This window comes from Vipera berus (genome assembly GCF_964194415.1).
Source record: "Vipera berus genome assembly, chromosome: 5".
Lineage (NCBI taxonomy): Eukaryota > Metazoa > Chordata > Lepidosauria > Squamata > Viperidae > Vipera > Vipera berus.
The window spans coordinates 14,336,693-14,352,612 of record NC_138207.1 but is presented as its reverse complement, the minus strand read 5'-3'; the positions used below and the strand labels follow the sequence as shown (position 1 = coordinate 14,352,612).

At 41.0% G+C, this 15,920-nt stretch overlaps 1 protein-coding gene across 7 annotated transcripts in view; it reads left to right on the top strand.

Moving 5' to 3' along the window:
- The window catches only part of NAALADL2 (N-acetylated alpha-linked acidic dipeptidase like 2), a 649,741-nt gene that overhangs the window by 113,266 nt on the left and 520,555 nt on the right, over positions 1–15,920 (top strand). Inside the window, exon 1 of one of the 7 annotated variants that reach the window (XM_081328123.1) lies at positions 5,739–5,830. The exons of the other annotated variants lie outside the window; for them this stretch is intronic. The gene's annotated coding sequence lies outside the window, so the exon portion shown is untranslated. Of the gene's footprint in view, positions 1–5,738; positions 5,831–15,920 lie in introns of those variants that run through there. 7 annotated transcript variants of the gene reach the window in all.

The following is a 15,920-nucleotide window of genomic DNA, read 5'->3' as shown; positions in this document are numbered from 1 at the left end:
CTGTCAGATGGCTTTATGTTTATACACTTTGATGATGCAGTCTTATTTGTATTGTTAACATATATACACAACAATTAACGGATTGTTTACATATATAACACACCCCTTACCCCTCCCCTGGTGCATTTCTTTCCTCTTGGATGTTTGAACCTGCCCACTGATAGTCTTTTAGGTAGGTGGGGGGTTTTCGATTTCTGGTTGAGCGGCGAAGGGGGGGAGGGTGTTCTGGTTCTGGTTCTTCATTTTGGTGTTCCTGTTCCTGGTTTGGGATAGGTATCATTTCCGGCGGGGGTTGTATGTCGGCACTGGTTGGTCGCTCAGAATTGTATGGTGGTTGTCTGGGTCTGAGCTGGTCAATATGGCGGCGTATGTTGCCGTGTGCCTGCGTAGCTATAAGGTATGAGATAGGCCCTGTTTGTTTTATTACTGTCCCTTGGACCCACTTGTTTTTATCTGAGTATGATCGTGCCCAAATCAATTGACCAGGGTTAAGTGTGCGGGCGGGGTGGGGGTGCTGTTTTTCTTCCGGGTATGTGTCAGGGTGCAGTCTGTCGAGACGTGTGATTAGCCTCCTCCCCCATCTTAATTCCGCCGGAGATTTGCCGGTTGTAGTGCATGGAGTTGTGTGTTGTGATAAGAGGAACTGGCTGAGTCGCCTCTGCCAATTTCCTCTAACGAATTTTTTCAACGCTTCTTTTGTGTATCGCACCATAATTTCAGCCATTCCGTTCGACGATGGGTGAAACGGCGCCGACGTGACCAGCCTAATACAATTCTTCATAGCGAAGATCTGAAATTCACGAGAGGTGAATTGAGGTCCGTTGTCGGAAACTATGGTGTCAGGTAGGCCGTGTGTAGCGAATATTTTTCGTAAGGCTTGAATAGTGGTTTCGGATGTTGTTTTTCTAAGGGGTGTGATTTCCAGCCATTTTGAATAGCTGTCCACTACAATTAAGAAACTTTGGCCCTGGGTAGGTCCTGCAAAATCTATATGTATACGTGACCAAGGGTTCCTTGTAGCCTCCCATTTATGGATTGGTGCTTGGGGTGGTTCATTTCTGGTCTCTTGACAGGTATAACACCCACCCACATACTTTTCTATTTGTTTATCTATGCCTGGCCACCACACATAACTTCTAGCCATTGCCTTCATTTTTACAATTCCCGGGTGTCCTTCATGTAAAATGTGTAATGTTTGGTCTATGTTTTTCTCTGGTATGATGACCCTATTTCCCCACAGCAGGCATCCTCTATGTGTTGAGATCTCATTTTTTCTGTTATAATAAGGTTGGAATTGGGGTTGTGGGTTTTGAGCTGGCCACCCTGTTGTGGCCCACTTGAGGACTCTGGCGAGTATCTTATCTTTGGCTGAATTGTTAGCTATAATGTTTGCAGTCAGGGGGCATTCTGGAAGTTGGGAGATTGCTAAAATCTGGCTGGCTGGGGCTGGGTCTGAGTCTCTGGTTTGTATGGGCAGTCTGCTGAGGCAGTCAGCATGTCCCAATTCCTTACCTGGTTTATGTATTAACTGATAGGAATAGGCTGCTAAGAATGTTGACCATCTTAAAATTCTCGGTGAGAGAATTTGTGGAGTAGTTTTATTCCAAGTGAATATGCCTAGCAGGGGTTTGTGATCCGTAAATATAGTAAATGGTCTTCCATACAGGTAATCGTGAAATTTTTTGACCCCTGCTACTATCGCTAGGGCTTCCCTGTCAATTTGTGCATAGTTTCTTTCAGCTTTGGTCAGAGTGTGTGAATAGAAGGCTATGGGTCTTTGTGTACCGTCCTTGAATAGGTGACTTAAGACAGCCCCGATTCCGTAGGGCGAGGCATCGCAAGCGATGCATATTGGGGTGTCCTCTCTGAAAAGGGTGATAGTTGAACTGTGGCAGATAATCTTTTTTAACGATTGGAAGCTATTCTCATGTTCTTTGGTCCAGGACCAAGTTGTACCCTTGTCTAGGAGCCTGTGCAGAGGCTCCGCAATAGTGGCTTTATGGGGAATGAAGGCGTGGTAAAAGTTTAACAGTCCTAGAAAGGATTGAAGCTCTTGCTTATTCCTAGGGCTGGGTGCGGTCTGGATAGCCTGAAGTTTTTCAGAGGTGGGGTGGATGCCCTGGCTGTCTATTTTGTACCCTAGGAATTCCGTGGATGTGACTCCAATAGAGCACTTTTCCCGCTTAAGTTTGAGGCCGGCTTCTCTGAGCCGGCTCAGCACAGCTGACAGCCTGTCAGCTAAGTTCGCTTCGTTTTCTCCGGCGATGAGAACATCGTCGAAATAGGGGCAGACCCCGGGTATTCCTTTCAGGGTCTTCTCCATGATACCCTGAAATATACCCGGGGCCGCCGATATGCCAAATTGGAGCCTCTTTACCTTAAAGGCACCGCGGTGGGTGACAATTGTCTGGGCCTCCGCGGTGTCATCAGTGACAGGCAGTTGCAAATACGCCTGCGTGAGGTCAAGCTTGGCGAAAAGGGCGCCAGAGCGGATGGAAGCAAATACGTCCCTTACCGCTGGCACTGGGTAAGCATGGGGGCTGAGGGCTAGGTTGACTGTCGCCTTATAATCAGCGCACACTCTCACTTCACCATTAGGTTTGATTGGGGTGACAATAGGGGTCTCCCAGGTTCCCCCTTCTGTTGGCTCAAGCACCCCTAGTCCTACGAGGCGATCAAGTTCGTTTTCAATTTTTTCTTTGAGGGCAAAGGGTACCCTCCTGGCTCTTATTTTAATTGGTTGGATTGCTGGGTTTAACTGCAAGGAAATGGGGGGACCCGTATATTTTCCTAAAGTGCCATCGAAAACGTCGGCGTACTTATCGCAAACGGCTTCTAGGCTGGGTGCTTGAATGGTGTTAACCCCCGTTAGGGCGATGCCTAGTGCACTGAACCAGTTTAGCCCTATCAAGTTGGTACGGTTCCCTGGCGTGACTAAAACCTCCAGGGGACCTTTGAACCCCTTGTACTGCACCACGACCTTGGCTTTTCCTTCCAATGGAATGGGGGTTTTCTGGAAGTCCGCTAGGTGTACCTGAGTTTGTTTCAGAGGAATTTGTCCTCGGCCTTTCTGACAGATCTCCTGATAGGTTGTCAGCGAAATTAAGGAGACTGCTGACCCTGAATCTACTTCCATGTGGCAAGGCACCCCCTGAATTTTGACCCAAACCTTAACCTTGGAGCTTATGCTGTTTACCCTGTCTATTGTCCCTACCAGGGGCCCTGGTGGGGTTTCCCTGCTGGCCTGGGCAGCCGGCCTACCTGGGGAATTTGCCTCCACCTCATTGATGTTGTCCCGGCCCTTGCTGCGGCACACCGGCTTGATGTGACCAGTCTTCCCGCAGTTGTGGCATTTCGCGTTCCTAAAACGGCAGCTTCCTCGGGCATGGTTGCCCCCGCAGCTGGCACAGGCGGCTCGTTGCTCGTAACGCGGTGGTGGCGGTGGGGGTTTCCTGGACCCACGGCGGTCCGACGTGTTGCCTCTCCTCGGCTGCCGGTGCTCCATTCTGCGCTGTAGGGCTTCTCCATCGGTGAAGTCCACCGACTCTCCGCTATCGCTGAAGGTCGCGCTTTCTTGGTAGACGGTCGCAGGGGTCTCTGGGGTCGTGTTTGTCGGCTTCTTCTTGTGGCTGTGTTCGTATGCCATGATCTCTCTGGTCAGCTCTGCCAGGTTCATGTCAGGTTTGGACGTCAGTTTCTTCTGTAGCCTCTCGTCCCTCAGACCGATCACCACCTGGTCTCTGATGCGGTCTTCCAGGTCGGGGAAACAGCAGTTCCGTGCGGCATGTCTGACCCCAGCGATGAACTCGTTGGCGGGCTCGTCCTGCCGTTGTTTCTTTTGTGCGAATTGCACCCGCCAGTACAGTTCTGAACGAGCCGGCATGTAGTACTTGTTCAGCTGGTCCACTAGGTCCGCGTAGGAGACTTCAGTGATGGGCACCGGGCTGAACAAGCCGACGGCTGCATCATACACCGGGGGTCCGCTGATGTACAGCAGAGCTGCGGCCTTTGCTCGGTCGTCAGTGATTTTACTGACGAGGAGGAATCCCTCGACTTGGCCAAGGTGTGATTGCCATCTTTCGGGATGGCGGGTATCAAACTCCCTCACACGGCCGAAGTTTGCCATGTCGTCCGGTCCTGGGTTGCTCCGCTGGAAGTTAAAACTTCCGTGACAGCTCTTGCTGGGAACTCTCTTCCACGGCCGTGACTTCAGCTCCGAAGCAATCCCACCCTCGTCGCCAGTGAAGTAGCCGAAGGACCACTCGGGACGACAGGCTAGTTAACAACAGGTTTATTAGAAGTAAGGCAAACATAGAATAACTAGTTCGGCTTTTATAGCCGGCAGCTGGTAGCGAGGACCAATCGGAGGTGTTTCTTTTGGCGCCGTGTCAGGCAGGGACCAATCCGCGTTGTCTTCTGTTGACAGCTCCGGCTTCCGCGTGGTTTGGTGTTTGACAGCCGCGAGCTGTCAGAGGTTGCGCCTGCGCTGTGCGGTGGACGCTTTGACAGCTCAGGCTTCCTCATGGTCCGGAGTTTGACAGCCGCGAGCTGTCAGTGGTGGCGCCTGCGCTGTACGGAGAACTTTGACAGCTGTCAAAGTTCCCGCGTGTTTTCCTGTCAGATGGCTTTATGTTTATACACTTTGATGATGCAGTCTTATTTGTATTGTTAACATATATACACAACAATTAACGGATTGTTTACATATATAACACATATACGGTATTTCCTCCCTTAGAGAATGCTTTCCATCCATTCCAGTATGACCATTAATGGAAATCATAGTTGGGTCCTTACTGTGGGTCCTAAAATATATTTTATTATTGCCATGACTACTTAGTTGCTCATTCTTGTCACTATCTTCACCTATGACTTGTATCTCTAGAAAGAATTATTTATTTATTTATTTTAATTCCATTTATATCCCGCCCTTCTCCGAAGACTCAGGGCGGCTTACAAGCTTAGCAGTAGCCTTCATTCTATGTATATGCCTGCTTATTAGGGCTTTCACACACACCCCAAGCGGCATTATTACAAAGTCAGCTTAATTGCCCCCAACAATCTGGGTCCTCATTTTACCTACCTCGGAAGGATGGAAGGCTGAGTCAACCTTGAGCCTGGTGGGATGCGAACCTGCACTAATTGCAGGCAGCTGGTGTTACTTAAGGAGGCATTAGCCCACTGCGCCACCAAGGCTCTTTTAGAATTAGAAAGGTGACTGGGACATTCATGACAGTGAGAAAGAGAAACAGCTCTTGTTTGCCTATACTTTGGTGCCAGTCAATAGTAAGACATCGGTCATAGCTAAGTACTTTGCCTTCACACATATGCTTCCTCATGAACTAGAAACATGGAACTGTATGTTTATACAAGAGTCTTTGTAGAGATTTAGGGTACAGAGGGACTTAAATGTGGCGCCAACCCACCCACCTCATGTGCTGTGTTTATAAAAAGCCACTTTAATACACCCCATTGTATAAATTATGTAAAAGAAAAAGAACTGAGAAAATTCTTGGTCACAACCAAGAGGATTTGCAAAAAAAAGCATTTGCCTGGTAAAAGGACCTTTTATTGCCCTCAGGTATTGGAACTTGAATGTATGAATGAGGCTTAAATCAACTATGGAGACATAGCAGTCCTCTAGGATCTGTATCCAAAGATCTGTACCATTTGTTTTATGTCCCTAAGGAAGTTTCACATTTGTACTTCTCAAATTAGAGTCTGAAGCAAAGCTTTTGTACAATGGAGAGCTTGACAAGTAGGTTATGAAATGCCAGAAGATGTTTACCATTCAAAGGAGAAAGTGAAAACTTTCAGAGCACAAGTCCAGGTAAGTAGTTATTTGGATCTTTGCCTAGATTGCTAAACAAATCGAAATGTATGTTTATAACCACTTAAAGGCAGATCTGTTGCTAGGAAACTTAAAGAGATAATGTTTTAAAATCAAGTATAAGACAGATGCTAAAGTAGCTAAAATGGTACTATTTTGATTTCTTTGAGATAAACCATACTAGCATGGTATTTGTTAGTATCAATGCATTTGTTGGTAATATTTTTTTTGGTTGTGACAAAATAGTAATTATAATTAGTCCACACACTGCACGGAGGTGATTCCCTAACTTTTATATAGCACCTCCTGCGAGTCCCTTGGACTGCAGGGCATTCAAACCGGTCAGTCCTAAAGGAGATCAACCCTGACTGCTCTTTAGAAGGCCAGATCCTGAAGCTAAAACTCAAATACTTTGGCCACCTAATGAGAAGGAAGGACTCACTGGAGAAGAGCCTAATGCTGGGAAAGATTGAGGGCAAGAGAAGAAGTGGACGACAGAGAATGAGGTGGCTGGATGGAGTCACTGAAGCAGTAGGCGTGAGCTTAAATGGACTCCAGAAGATGGTAGAGGACAGGAAGGCCTGGAGGAACATAGTCCATGGGGTCACAATGGGTTGGACACGACTTCGCAACTAACAACAACAACAAATTATTGTTTTAAACACTAATACAACTTATTCATCTATAGCCTTCTTCGCAACTCACAGCCCTCCGCCAGGCCCTTCTACCACTATCTCTGACTGAGGAGGGCATGTTGGCCTCTAGGACAGCACAGCATAGCTTTGTCCTGTCAGTTTAATCAGATAAATAAATATGTCATGCTAAAATTGAGAACTTTAGACCCTTCTCTCTCTCTCTCTCTCTCTCTCTCTCTCTCTCTCTCTCTCTCTCTCTCTCTCTCTCTCTCTCTCTCTCTCTCTCTCTCTCTCTCTCTCTCTCTCTCTCTCTCTGTCTGTCTCTCTCTCTCTCTGCCTATTCCAAGATATTAGATTAAGTTATAAGAGGAAAGTTTATTATCCACTAAAAACAAAGGCGAATAGAAGTTCGGTCAAATCTTTCCCACATCCACCTATCCATAATTTGAGCAGAAATTATAAATATTTGCTGACTGTCCTTGTTATCTGCAGTCTTATTCTCCAGCATTTTTGCATCTGCAGTTAACCAAGAAAAAACAGACATTGAGATAAACATACATGTTTTGAGGCATATGCTCAGGCTCAAGAAGCAAAGAAAGACGTGCTATGATTATTCTAAGCAGATTTCTTTATTGCTCCCACCTATAGACAGAAATCTTGCCAACGTAATACAGATTACTTGTACCCCGAAACATATTCTATGAGAACTTGTAGGGAGGATCCGTCTTCACCTTCTTTCTCTCTCACAAACTACCCAAACTATGATGCCTTTTGTTTATCTAGAATGCATTTCCTCCCTTCTGGGAATCCAGACAACATTCCCTCCCACAGACAGAGTATTGGCCTTGTTTATTATTACTTTAAGTATGTGTAAAAAGTTAAATGTATAATATACATTTTGAAGGGTTATATTCAAGAATCTGAATGATGCACTTGATTTTTCTTTGCTTTGCTCTTTTGTGATGGCTGTTGCTGGGTCAGACCAGTCATGAGACATTCATGTCTGCACTATTCCGGCAGACAGGAAGAATGTAACTATCAGCAGTGCTGCAACTGGAAGCATCAAAAACAAAGAGAGTATCCCAATTTCTAGGACAACATGGACACTAACTTCCAGTTGTCAAGAAATAGTGAAAGAGCTAGGGCATGAGTGGGGTGACTCGCAACATTGAGAACCAGGTGAGTCACTCTGATAAGAAAACCAAGCACTAACCAGGGGTCTTCAAACTTGGCCCTTTTATGACTTGTGGACTTCAACTCCCAGAATTCCTCAGCCAGTGTGCGTGGCTGAGGAATTTTGGGAGTTGAGGTCCACAAGTCATAAAAGGGCCAAGTTTGAAGACCCCTGCACTACACTGAAGCCAAGTGGAACTTTGTAGCTGACTTGATTCAGCAACTTGATCCACCATGTCCAAGTTCCCCAGGCATCAAGCTTGGTAGATGTTTGAATGGATTCTCCTGTAGATCAAGATCACATGAAGTGTTATTACCACTTTATAAGACCACACTTGGGATATTGCATCCAATTTTGGTTGCCACAATATAAAAAAGATGTTGCAACTCTAGAAAGAGTGTCGAGGGGAGCAAGATTAGGGGACTGAAGAACGGTTGCAGGAAATGGGTATGGCTAGTTTAATGAAAAGAAGGGGTAGGGTGACATGATAGCAGTCTTCCAGTATTGTGGGGGGGGGGTGCCACCAAGAAGAGGCAAAGCATCTGAAAGCAGGACAAGAAGCAATGGATGGAAGACCTATCAAGGAGAGAACCAACCTAGAACTAAGGAGAAATTTCCTAACAGTTAGAACAATTAATCAGTGGAACAACCTGCCTCCAGAAGTTATGGGTGCTCCAATACTGGAGGTTTTTAAGAAGAGACTGGACAACATCTGAAATGATATAGGGTTTCCTCCTTGAGCATGGGGGTTGGACTAGAAGACCTCCAAGGTCCTTTCCAACTATGTTATTCTGTTAGTGGTGGGTGAAGTGGTATCTTTCGAGGTATTTCTGAACATTCCACTTTTCTTTTACTTGTCACTGATTATTGTTCCTTATTATTTTTGTTGTGCTTTTAGTTTGTGAAGCATGCAGAGTTATCTGGAAGTTGAGCAGCCTAGAAAGATGACAAATTAAACTAAATTAACATATAATTGTCAAAGGCACCTTCCGTTTCAATGGGGTTGGGTTTTTTTCTTGCTTTTCAATTTAAGCTTGCCTATGAAAATAAAAAACTGCATTATAAAAATGCAGCAGGCAACCACATTTGTCTCTCTATTTTGTTAAGCATAATATATGTGAATTTGTGTAAAATAGCTGAACGCTGGGAAACAACATGAACATTAAAATATTGCTTGTATTTCCACCTCTAATAAGGGAAAAATCTTGTTCAAATGCATAAAGATGTACAATGTTACCTTACATTCAGATCTTTGCTAAGAAATTTAAATTGGCCATTGCAATACTATAATGATGAGACATTAAAATTTCATACAAGGATGTAGTTGTTTAGATTATAAGTGATTCCCTATTTATTTTCCTCCTTTTGTTATCACCCTCACATGTGAAAGAAAACAAATAGAGGCCATTTATTACAGCAAGCTTTTCTCTTTCTTTCAATTTAATAATAAAGGTCCTCTTTTAAAAAAATAAAAATGAAAGTTTGTGTAGTGGGAGTAAATCAGATCCAGGCCCTGTATTTATCCCAAAAGATGACAACCTGTTATTTATCCCAAAAGATGACAACCTGTTTCATTCCTCAAGGGATGATTAGATGGAAAAGCAATCTCATCTGACTCCATTATGGTATTCTCACAAGCCTCAAGTAAGCTGCCTGTTTTAAAGGTAAATATGTATAGCAACAGCAAAGAAGGAAAAAAGCAAGCAATATTTCTATCACCTGCAAAGGATTTCAGGCTAAACTTAAGCCTTACCTTTTGTCTTAGGAATAGTATAGGTGACACAGACTAGGGAAGAATGTGCAAAAGATTGTGTTATCCCAAAAATGCTTTTCACGAGGCAACTGGACTGTCTTGTTTTTCTTTGAAGTCATTTCACTTCTCATCCAAGAAGCTTCTTCAGCTCTGAACTGAATCTGAAGAAGCTTCTCGGATGAGAAGCGAAACGTCTTCAAAGAAAAGCAAGAAAATCCAGTTACCTCGCAAAAAAGCATCTTTTGGATAAATATGACCTGGATGACTGAGAATCTTCATTGACAAAAGATTGTGTTACTCAATTGTTTAGAGCATAGTACATAATCCTGTTTATTGTGCTTCAATATCAAGCTCAAAGTGAAGTTTTGGCATACAAAATTTCCTCCCTCCATCTTTCATTTCACTTCATTTTGAAGTCTTGATGCACTTGGCAGTCCAGATTAAACAAGATACTTGTGAAAGTCATGAATCAAAGGCCTAAGCTCTGCAGAGGTCTGTAAGCAATGACATTTACAGTATTGACATCATTCTTTGGAGTTATCATTCCCATCCACCGTTATTGCTTTAATGGTGCAGAATAGAGGAATGAACACCTAGTGTCTTACTTCCTATGTCTCTTCTGCTACTGTTATATACATAAAATGGTGAAGGACTAACCTTATACTAATCTGGGAACAATTGTACCTGCTAATTAGTACAGCAATGTTTTTGGTGCTCTGGAAAGTTATTTGTGAATAGTTTGATTAATCATTCTACTGACTAATTGTTCTAACTATTCAGAAATTTCTCCTTAGTTCTAGGGTGGTTCTCTCCTTAATTAGTTTCCATCCATTGTTTCTTGTCCTGCCTTCAGGTGCTTTGGAGAATAGCTTGACTCCCTCTTCTTTGTGGCAGCCCCTGAGATATTGGAACACTGCTATCGTGTCACTCCTTCTCCTTCTTTTCATTAAAGTAGACATACCTAATTCCTGCAACTATTTTTTGTATATTTTAGCTCCAGTCCCTTAATCATCTTTTTTGCTCTTCTCTGCGCTCTTTCTAGTTTCTCAGCATCTTTTTTTATATAATGGAGACCAAAACTGGATGCAATATTCCAAATGTGCATTATAAAGTGGTATAATGCCTTGGTAAAGCAACACTTGGAATAGGAAAGTAGTTAGGTAGGTAGGTAGGTAGGTAGGTAGGTAGATAGGTGGGTGCGTGCGTGGATGGATAGATGGATGGATGGATAGATAGATAGATAGATAGATAGATAGATAGATAGATAGATAGATAGATAGATAGATAGATAGATAGATAGATAGATATTGAATAAAGTTATTAAAAACATCCTTCTGATCTTTTAACCTTTTGCTTATTGTTCATGCATGTGTCTTCCTTGCTGTTTTTGACTCCCTGTGGTCCTATTTTGCCAGGTTTTTTATTTTTTGCAGTATTTAATAAACTTTATTTTTTTGCTAGCTAAACTGAGTGGCATGTGTACTTGCTCTGATCCAGATATAGGAATTGAGTGGGAGTGTACAGGATGGAACTAAACTGGAAATTACCCAGGATACTCCCCTGTGCCTCAAAGGACCTGTACCTGCCATGAATCTATAAATACATCCTTCAGCAGTGCTCAAGGTATATATGAAATGAACAGAGCTGAAGCTGAAAAACTGTTTGTGTCCCAACTCACTCGATTCACAGGGGCGGTTTCTATTTGCTGATAAATCATGAACATCATTTTTGTTCTTTTTATTTTTGTATTTTTAATTAAACAGACAAAAAGATGGAAAAAAGGAAATAGAAAAAAGGAAAGCTTAGTGTATGCATTGAGGATTGACTTCATCTTTATAGAAAGTTTTACACAGCAATATCAAATTTCTTTTTAAGTGTAAGCAACTCAATTATAAGTTGCAAGGAACATCAGATCTTCAATGCGTTGAGAAATTGAGGCCATTTTCTTATCTTTGCAGTGGTTGAAGGACAAATACTTTACTAATTAGAAGGGCAGATAGAATTCATTTTGGTTGCCCAGCCACCCATTCCTCACTAATGAGTATGTACTTCAAAAGAAGATGGATATCCAAAAATATTAAACAATGTCTGAAAGTCAAATGAATATGTGTAATGACTGCTTCCCCAAAATATAACAGTTTTAATGAAGCATTATAGTCTTTTCCTTAAAAAAGTGGTATCCAATAAGTCTAAGCTATTGTTTTTTGTTTGTGTTGGTGCTAAATAAGTTGATGTCTAACACCTACTGAATTTTTTGACACAGATAGTAAAACAATTTCCTATTGTTTAGAGAAAATTAAGTATCTCCACTTTTTTATTTCACTCAGTCTTTAACATTTGCATATCAAAATCATATTAAAGTAAAATGTATTTTTAAAGGCTATTTATGGCTATTTTTGTCTTCTAATATTTGTTCTGTCTTATAATAATTTAGGTCTCTCTGAAGCTGATCATTGCCTGACATTAATTTCTTTTCATTTTGGCAATTCTCTTATTTAAAAAAAAAGGAATAGTGTGAATTCCCACAATTGCCAGAGTTAAGTTTCATCTTTCTTGCTAAAATAATTAGAATTTAAGCTTTGGGACAGTCATTTGATAGCAGATTTTTAATTTTAATTCCTGGACTAAGTTTCTGAAATTTTGGTGGGTGTAACATTGACTCAGTCCCTCTTCTTCTAGTAGAACCAGTGTTGTGTAGTAGTTAAGATGTGGGAGATTTCTAAGTTCACCTTTAACCATAGAAGGCCTCCAGGTCTTCAACCTGAATGACTCCAGGCCAGTAAATTTCCCTCACTCCAACTTACATCAAAAAACAAGACAAAAGAATGCTATTATGTATATTATGTTTAACCCTAAGGAAGAACTCTAAAGAAGAGACATAAATTTCAAAATTTGGCAAAGATCAGGAAGGTAAAAAATAGAACTTTGCATGGAAGGTACAATAGAGTCTAAAGCCTTTGAATGTACCATAAATTTCCAAGGGGAAAAATGGATGGCATCTTTGTTCAAGAAACAACCAAATTCGCATTCTGTTCTTCAGGTTTTAAATACCTCAACTTCTTGAATTTTCTTATTTTTGAGGGGGAAGGGGAATCTGCCATATGTTGAGTTCTGATCCAGACTAATAATATTATTTTCTTTCCTCATCTCTCACTTGCCAGGGCTAACTTTAAAATCTCTCTCTCAGTCTGTATCTATCCTTCCTCTCTTTTATATTTATTTATTTATTTATTTATTTATTTATTTATTTATTTATTTATTTATTTATTTATTTATTTATTTATTTATTTATTTATTTATTTAGATTTATATACCGCCCTTTCCCGAAGGACTCAGGGCGGTTTACAGGGTATTTAAAAACCAAACCAATACAAAATACAAAAGTTAAAAAACAATTAAAAAAGATTAAATTATCCCTAAAAATAAAAACCCCAGTTAAAAATTCTCAGCCTGGGTCAGAGAGCTCAAAGAGCCAGGTCTTCAGGTCCTGGCGGAATGAATGAAGGTCAGGGGCGGTCCTCAGCTCCACGGGCAGCTGGTTCCAGAGGGCAGGCGCACCCACAGAGAAGAGTCATGCAATGATTTTACTGAGAAATTTGTGTATAAATTATACTCATATACATTTATAATTTAAATGTTATAATTTTAAATTTAAAAATAAAAATAGAGAGAGGCAAGGATGATAAAAGACTGTTAACATGAGTTAAAAGGTGAAGGGAGGGCTCTCTGTTGCCTGTTGACTTTTTTCTTGTAGTTAATATATTGGAAAAAATGATTTTTTTTTTTATTATCCTTGATTTCTGTTGCAAGTCTTTGTTTGTTCTGAGCCTTTGCTTTCCTGACTTAATCTTTGCATGTTCTGGCTGTCTGCTGATAATCGGCCTTAGTTATGTGACCCTCTTTCCATTTTTTGTATTTGTCCTTTTTGCCTTTTGGAGTTAAAGAGCAGCTTATTTCCAAAGTTGATTGTAGAAGCAACAACTTGTAGGCCCTTCCTTAGAGAAGCTGAGAAGTTTGCTAAGGGATGGGGCACAACCAACCTTTATGAATTTATAGCATTTAAACACTTCTCACAGAGTGGGGATATCCACTGCTAAAGACACACTAAAGACGGCTTTTAGACCTGTTCTGCTCCTTTCTCAAAGACCCGCAGATGACCTTTTCTTGGAAGGAGAATATTAATGTTGCACCAAATTCTGCCTTGAACCTTTTCAAAGGTTTTCTCCCAGGCCCAAAGAGGCTTCCATCATTCTACTTTATTCTTAGGGTGCTCAAGGCATTCTTTCAAAATTCTGTAAGTTCTTTTTTTGAACTTTATTGCTTGAGGTGGAGGCTGCTGCTCAGCAACTGCTTTCAGTTCCACTTCTCTCCTCAGTCGGAAACTTTACTGGTTGTCTGCATTTCCAATGCGAAAAGGCCAAAGGGAAGCACCACCATCATGATGTCTTCTCTTGACCTGGGATGGAATGTATACAAAGAAAGCCAGGGAGGCTGCAGAGATGGTGGTACACTGAAAGAGAAGATTCGGAAAACATGCACACAGAGAACAAGGGTTCCTAGCCACGTTCAACCCATCCTTGAATAGGAGTCTAGGATTGCATTGATTGAAATCTATAGAAAGTCAACATTAGAGATATGCATCTGAATTATGATAACAACAGGAGATAAATTGTAGTATCATTCTTCAAATTGAATTACTGATCAGTTGATTTTCAAGTTCAAAGCTGTGAGCTAAGCATGTAGCTGTGATCAAGAGTGGAATGGAATGGAAGCTGTGAAGGCATTAAATGTTCATAGCAATCTTTGAATCCAAGTGAGACTAATTGAGATTGTACTAACTGTTGGGGTATCTTGAATATCTGTATGGAACAGTGCTACTTTCAGAATTCCAATAGAAAACAAACAAAACAAGATATGTGCATAGGAAGGATATAAATACTTGGTGACAAGTAGTGAAAGCTACATAAAACCAGAATCATAAATAGAAAGATCCAGATTTGGAAATATTACTGCATTTCTTTCACTCCTGGCAACAGAATTCATTGAACAAGTACACTGATTAGCCACAAATAGGATATCATCTATAGCACATATCACAAATGCAAACACAGCTTACCCAAATGGGGAGACACTCAAATGGTTAGCTCATAAACACCAATAAATTCTACCTTCATTATATGGGTACTAAGGAAATTAAAAAGACAAATCAATGGAGCTTGTCACACCCATATGGCAGAAATTTTTTAAATCTATATTCCTTGCTGTGAACATTATGTAAATTGAAAATTAGGAGCAAAATGGAAACAATACCATTCAATATGATTTGGCCATTTGTAAACAGATAACTTCAAGGAGCATATTTCAAGGAATTAATTGGGGCTGGGTGGGGAGGATCTCTCAAACAAGAGAATCCCATTATCTTTATAAGGGATTCTTTGGTGCTAAAGAATAGTTCCAAAATACTAAGATCCTTTAACAGAATAACAGAATTGGGAGTCTTTTAGTCCAACCCCCTTCCCAATCAGGAGACCCTATACATTTTAGACAAATAGTTGTCCAGTCCCTTCTTAAAAGCCTCCCACAACTTCTGAAAGCAAGTTGAAGAGGCAAGTTTGAGAAGGCCTTATAAGATATGTCAGGTGCAGAATAGGTACACTACTTCTTCACTAAACAAATTGTCAACAAGATATGAACAAGGGAGCAAGGATTATTCAGATTTCAAAAAGGTGCTTTAATTCACAAATGAGGGTTAAAGTAAAGAATCTTGGAAAAGGTAATAGGAAATTCCAGATTTTATTTCTTAGTGACCTCATTAAGGTGAACACTTTAAATATCTTCTTCCAGGACTTTTTGCAACTAGGACTGAACTACTCTTTATGAAATCAGCTACCATTGAACTGTTCAGAATCTGCTCATTGTTTATGTCTATTATTCTTCCCATATTTCCCCACGTTCCCACAGTCACAAATGACCTTAGTAACTTTCCAATGCAGACACTTTTTCATCAGCAGCAAAAGTTGGGGTGGGGAGGTATGGAGAGTACTAACTACTGTCTTGATGGTTCTGTTACATATCTCCATTTTAGGTACACAAGTGATTCCATTAAGGTTCTTACCTCATGCCAAAAGGCAATGAGGGTCTAGATATAAAGGAAGAGGCTGTGATTGTGCCCTAACAAGACTGAATGTCTGAAGGATTTTGGGCCCCCTAGATCTGGAGATCTTTCATTTCTGATTCTGCATGGAGTAGCCCTTGGTATGGAATCCAGGGATTTTGCCTAAAAAACATGTAGGAACTATATTTATGTGTTATTTGTCCCCATTTCTGGACCTACCTAATACCACTGCTGTGAGAATAGGCTGACACATGCATTTCAAGGTTATAAACTTTAAAGTCTTGCTTGACACTGGGCCAGATTATTTATTTATTTATTTATTTATTTATTTATTTATTTATTTATTTATTTATTTATTTATTTATTTATTTATTTATTTATTTATTTATTTATTTATTTATTTATTTATTTCT